We start from the raw sequence: 6,495 nt of genomic DNA, 5'->3' as shown, positions 1-6,495 counted from the left end.
TGAGACCATGAGAAACAAGATTCTCTGGTCTGATGAAACCTAGATTGAACTCTTTGGCCTGAATGTTAAGTGTCACTTCTGGAGGACACCTGGCACCATCCCTACGGTGAAGCATGGTGGTGGCAGCATCATGCTGTGGGGATGTTTTTCAGAGGTAGGGACTGGGAGACTAGTCAGGATTGAGGCAAAGATGAATGGAGCGAAGTACAGCTCAGGACCTCAGACTGGGGTGAAGGTTCACCTTCCAACAGGACAACAAGCAACAAAGGAGTGGCTTCAGGACAAGCCTCTGGATGTCCTTGAGTGGCCCAGCCAGAGCCCGGACTTGAACCCGATCAAACATCTCTGGAGAGACCTGAAAATCTCTCCTTCCTTCCCTCCCTCCCTCCCTCCCTCCCTCGCTGTCTCTGGGAGTCCAGCCAAACCTTGGCCACTGAATATGTCTGACTGCTGTCCCTGTAATGTAGTTATGGCCATATTAACTCACATTCACTGGAATTCACGTTGGAATGCTTTGGTTAAGTGCATTTCAGCCGTTTCTATCTACTCACAATCACAGCAGGTCATTGGGGATTTTTGTTTAGTTTTTATGCGAAGGCGTTATTAAAAAAATAACATATTGGCAATTACAGTCAATAACAATAAAACCACCCAGTGTTATTACAGTAGTACTATCGTCCTAATCTTTATTTACTTCTGCTGTATTACCTGCCTAACACACACATACACTATGGACTTTGTTTCATACGTATTTATGCTTTAGGTGTGTGTGGGGAGAGGGTGTGTGTGTGTCTGTATGTAAAGCTGATCTCAGTACACCACACATCAAACTCTAATCTTGGGCCCCCCTCTAGTCTAGTGTGTCCCTTATACAGTAAACAGTCTGGGGGGAGTGTTTCTCCTCTCTGCCTTACCCAGCCTCAGTCAGCAGTACTAGCCAGGACCAGGGCTGTGGGCACGTTGAGTAATGTTGTCTTTTCCTGGGCCCAGTCAGTCCTACACATACACACACACACACACTCAGTCCTATTCCTACCCTCACGTGCACGTGCACGCATTCACAAACACACAATCTCGCACAGGTCGCGTCAGGCCCCACTAACAGAGCCTGGAGCTGGGGGGTTTGGAGAGGGCCTTCAGAGGCCCCCCCACTCCCGTCAATGGCTCCTTTGTCCTGCTCTGTGTTTGCAGAGGAAATAGCTGCTCTTTATTCTCCTGTGGGGAATATGAAGCTGAGATCACCTAATCAAACTGCACTGACAGAGCAGCTCAGTTAACCCTCGCCACCGCACCGCTTACACACACACACACACACACACACACACACACACACACACACACACACACACACACACACACACACACACACACACACACACACACACACACACAATGGGCCTTTTATGTGGCCCCCACACCCTCTCTCTCTGCCTACATTCATAGATCCTCAGACGGAATCTCTTATTCTCTCTGTCTGTCTCTTCTTCTCTCTATTCCTTCATCTATCCCTCTCCCCCCTCTCCGTCCCCTTCTCTCTCCTGCTAGAGCTCTTCTCTCCGTCTCTTTATTTCCCTCTTCCTCCTCCCTCTGTCTCCTGTCCCTGTCACAGCAGAGAGGTTAAAAGAGAGAAAGAGTGTCATCCTACAGTAGGGATTAACAGCAGTGACACGGGAACAGATTAGCTGTGCTGACAGCACAGACACACACACATAGAGAAGGGAAGAGGAAAGGAGAAATGGAGAAACAGCGAGAGAGAGAGAGAAGAGCTATTGATGCTTTTATAGCTAATAGAAAGAAAACACAGTGATCTGCTGCTATTCAACCTCCAACCACAGGTCTGAGAACATCAGAACAGGTCACGGGAAGCAAGACAAAGGAATGGGTCTGCATCTGTGTACGGCAGCAGTTTCCATAGCTCTGCAGCTCCAAGAGAAAACACAAAGATTGGTCTTCATTACTATTTGTCCCTGACCCTGTCCAAGCTCCCTGTGTTTTTCTTCTTCTCACATCTCCTCACACTTCGCTCGCCTCGAAGCCTGGAACAAACACAAGGTTACAACCCTGCTTCCAGCTGGCATTGTCTACAGCTGACATTGGTTCTCTCACTGTGAAGCTACCTGAACATGCGGGGTCACAGTCGATTCAAAGAGGAGTTCTGTGAAATGGCATTTCATTGATGTTTCATCTGAACTAACTAATGGGAACGGATGTTCTGACTAAGAGAGTGTTCTTCTCTGTACGGTTAGGCTGTTATTGTGTTAGTACTCTCTGTGGGAGTGAAGGGAGGCTGACAGTAAACAAGGCTGAAGGTTCAGGAGGGGAGCGAGAGAGGACGTGGAGGAGGAAGAAGAAGGGGAAGAGGAGAAAAGGAGAGGAGAGATAAAGGAGGAGAGCAAAGTAACTCCGTCCCTGAGCTGCCCCAGGGCATTGTGCAATATTGATGTGAGGGGTGAGAGACCACACACATGCATTCACAAGCACAAACACACATGCATACACACACACACACACACACACAAACAAAAGTACCTGAGTGTGCAATCAAAGACTACCCACACATGCACACATATAGTCAGTACTCTCAGATTGCACTTTCACAAAGGTCGTAGGAGGAAGGCAACGTCTATCTTCATTAAGAGAAAGAGTCCCTTTGACTCTGTAACCAGCTCTGCTATTCTTTAGTTCATAGCAGATGGGATGAATCATGATAAATCACAGCTACCGCTCTAACCCTGTGGCCCCTAAAATACCAGTAGGGCCTGGTAATACTGCATCCCAAATGGCACCCTATTCCCTTCATAGTGCACTAATTTTAGGCCAAAAGTAGAACACTATAAAGGGAAAGTAGTGCACCATAAAGCGAATAAGGTGGCATTTGGGACACACATAACAGACCAGTAGGGACCAACAACTCCCAGCAGGGTGTGCCAGGCCACAGTGGTAGTCAGAGAGTGGAGAGGACTGAAGTCTGTTCCCATGTAAAGATCAAACCACTGACTGCAGGGGAGAGATGTTGAATATGCAGAGAGGAACTGCTGTTTGTGGTGTATTCTTTACAATTGGACCCTTTTAAAACATGCAGAGGACAAGACGAGTGAGTGTGTGTGTGTGTATGTCGAGTGGTGTTACCTCTCTTGGGAATCTCAGCACAGCAGGGAGTAAATTACAGTTAAAGTGTTTAACCGTTTTATCGGCACTTAGAGGCCATGCATGTTATGGTACTTAAAACACACACACATTTACATACACACACACCAAATCAGTCGACTATAAAATACCATGTTCTATTGATGAATCCATCAACCTAGGGTGAAGCCATCTCTTAAAGAACATTGATTTACAGCTGGTTTTCAGTATTGTACAGCACACAGACCATTAAATATGACTCTATAAGATATGAGTGACTGATGATGGAGGGAAAGAGGGAGGGAGGGTGAAAAAGAGCAGAGAGGAGCGGAGCAGAGAGGGAAAGAGCAAAGCAAGAGAGGGACAGAAACAGAGGGAGAGAAAGAGTGAGTGAGAGGGAAGAGAGAGAGAGAGCAAGCAAGACAGAGACAGAGTGAGAGAGAGAGAAGGTAGAGGGGCACCTTGTTCCTGTGCTGTGCTGGTATGTAGTGCTGGCTTGTCTCCGTGCCCATTGGCCAGTTGGCCGCTACGTCCTCTGCCTTGCTGGCTGGCAGGAGGCTGAGGTGGTCAAGGAGCTCTGGGTGGCTCCTCTTCTGGCAGAGTGGTGTGTGTGTGTGTGTGTGTGTGTGTGTGTGTGTGTGTGTGTGTGTGTGTGTGTGTGTGTGTGTGTGTGTGTGTGTGTGTGTGTGTGTGTGTGTGTGTGTGTGTGTGTGTGTGTGTACGGTGACTCATGCCCACCTGCAGGGAGACAGAGTAGTGCCAGCCGCCAGGCCTGGAGAACATTACTCACCATCAGGACTCGTCTCCCTCTCTCTCTCTCTCTCTCTCTCTCACACACACACACACACACACACACACACACACACACACACACAAAACTCCACTGCCAGTTTATCATTGTAAAATAAAATAAACACGCATCCCATTGATTCAGGTGCAGGACAGAAATAACGCATGAAAAATCCTCATCACTAATATGCTCCCCAACGCACAAGACATGGGAAATGTTTGGACCCCCACATAGAACCTTTTTCTCTGTGTGTGTGTTGTGTCCCTGAAGCGAGGCATGAAGTGAGGGATGAGGTGGAGAGATGGAGCGGGACAGTGTAGCGTTGGCCAGGGGGTGATGCACTGAAGGGAGAACACCACACGAAGTCGACACACAGACAGACATTGTGCTACACACCAGCATCTAGCCCTACCTTTCCACTACTGTCTATGGCAATGAACGAAGATGAATAACAATCTGAAAGGCCTACAACTGAACAATGTTCCCTCCCACTGGGAACACACTGGCTGAATCAACGTTGTTTCCACGTCATTCCAAAGAAATTGCGTTGAACCAATGTGGAATAGACGTTGAATTGACATCTGTGCCCAGTAGGATTATTCTACATTTTGGACTTTGATAATACTAATAGAAATAATTTAGACCTTTATCATCGGACCTGAAGTCAGTAGAATCTGAGTATTACCATTTTGTGGCCTGGACATTTGGCATGTCACACAAACCACAGTAGCCTTTCGTGTGACTGTGAGTGAAGAGACAAGAGTTATCTCTATCCGTCTATCCCTCCATTACCGCCATCCCTCCATCCTTAAGCCCTTAAGCAGCGCTGTAGTTAAAACTCCCTAAAACTCTGTTAAGGCAGATAACATGTGTGAGGCAGGGATAACGTTGGTATAATGTCATCTCTACAACTGACACCCAACGTTCTGTCCCGGGTGCTAACAAAACCCATCACACGGCATCAGACAGGGAGAGCTAGGCTAGGAGCTGTCTGTCTGTCAGAGCGCTTAAATCTCCTCTTAATCACACAGAGAGGCTCTTATTTAAAAATAAAAAAACATTTGAATGTAACAGCAGAGTTTAACAGAGAGAGGAGAGGGAGATGATGATGATTTGTGATTAAATGATTTCATCACTGTATTAGGGTATTAAGACAGCCATGACAGATTACTTCTACATCCATTTTCATTCTGATTGGCAGCGATCCAAGATCCCAGAAATGGGGAAATGAGGAACGTGAGGCAGGCTGGCTCTGATGCTGTGACGGACGGATCAGTGGCGGTAACCGCAGCTGGTGTACGCTGCTACCGCCACCTGCTGGCGGTGTGGGGGCACGGCCGTAGAGCACGCCGTCTCTCCTTCGGATCTCTTCCTTTCTCCTTTCTATTTATCTCTCTCATTCTGTATTTCTATCTCTCTCCCCTTTTTCTCCTCTGTCTTAGCCCCTGGAGCTGTCAGCGTTAAGTCGAACAGAGAGGGAGGGAGAGGTTAGAGAGAGAGAAGAACATACAGAGAGAGAAAGTGAGAGACAGAGAGAGTCGTCTGCCATTAGGTGATCATCCCTGGCCTCCAAGCCATTAGCCCTCTCTATCAGAGAGGTTTGTGTTCAATCATGATGCCTCTGTTTGCCTCAACCATGACGCATCTGTTTGCCTCAATCATGATGCCTCTGTTTGCCTCAACCATGACGCATCTGTTTGCCTCAATCATGACGCCTTTGTTTGTCCCCGACTCTGTGTGACTCCTCATCATGGTGCTATGACCTAAATACCCTGATACCATCTTCCTCCACTATCTGCGTCTCAGACACAGACCAGGGTCTGAAGTTCCAGCCTCAGAAAGAGCAGAGGGGAAGGAGAAAGGGTAAAGAGAAGACAAATAGAAGACAAATGGCAAAGACAAACAACAGCGGCGAGCGAAACAAAACGGCTGCGAGTTCACTAATTAGCATTTCAAATTGGACAAACTCAAGATGACAGCGTCGTGCTTGTTAAATCAGATCATGCCCTGGTGGTGGGAGAGAAAGAGCAGAGATGAGAAAAGCGAGGGAGGGGAGGGGAGGAAGATGGAGAGGGCTCAAAGCTAAATTCCTCTTGCTGCAGCTGCTTGATGACTGGGCGCCAGCGGTTTCTTTCTCTCTCTCTCTCTCTCTCTCTCTTTCTCTCCCTCTTCTCCCTCTCATCTCCTCTGATTACTCTGGCCCGCCCCTCCGCTCTGTGCTGTCCCCTAGTGAATGTCACTGCTGTCTAAATAAGATGTGACAATTAAAACATCATCTTATCTTCAGGCTAAGAGGAGGAGGAGAGGAGGAGAAGAGGAGGGGGGATAGGGTCCCTGCTTGTCCCTGGGTGTATGGCTACGAGACCACAGGAGACCCACATGAAAAAATACTACAATTTACTATAGAATACTACAGTACTTACTATAGAATTATGTAGTAAACTGTAGTATACGGTAGATTACTATACTACACACATACTATAGAATATTGTAATATACTGTAGTATACTGGAGAATAGTATAATAAAAACTACAGTAATGTCCGCAAAAACATTACAGTCTACAAAAATACACACAAA

Source organism: Salmo salar, chromosome ssa17 (genome assembly GCF_905237065.1).
Source record: "Salmo salar chromosome ssa17, Ssal_v3.1, whole genome shotgun sequence".
In the NCBI taxonomy this organism is placed as follows: Eukaryota; Metazoa; Chordata; class Actinopteri; order Salmoniformes; family Salmonidae; genus Salmo; species Salmo salar.
This window is presented reverse-complemented; position numbering follows the sequence as displayed.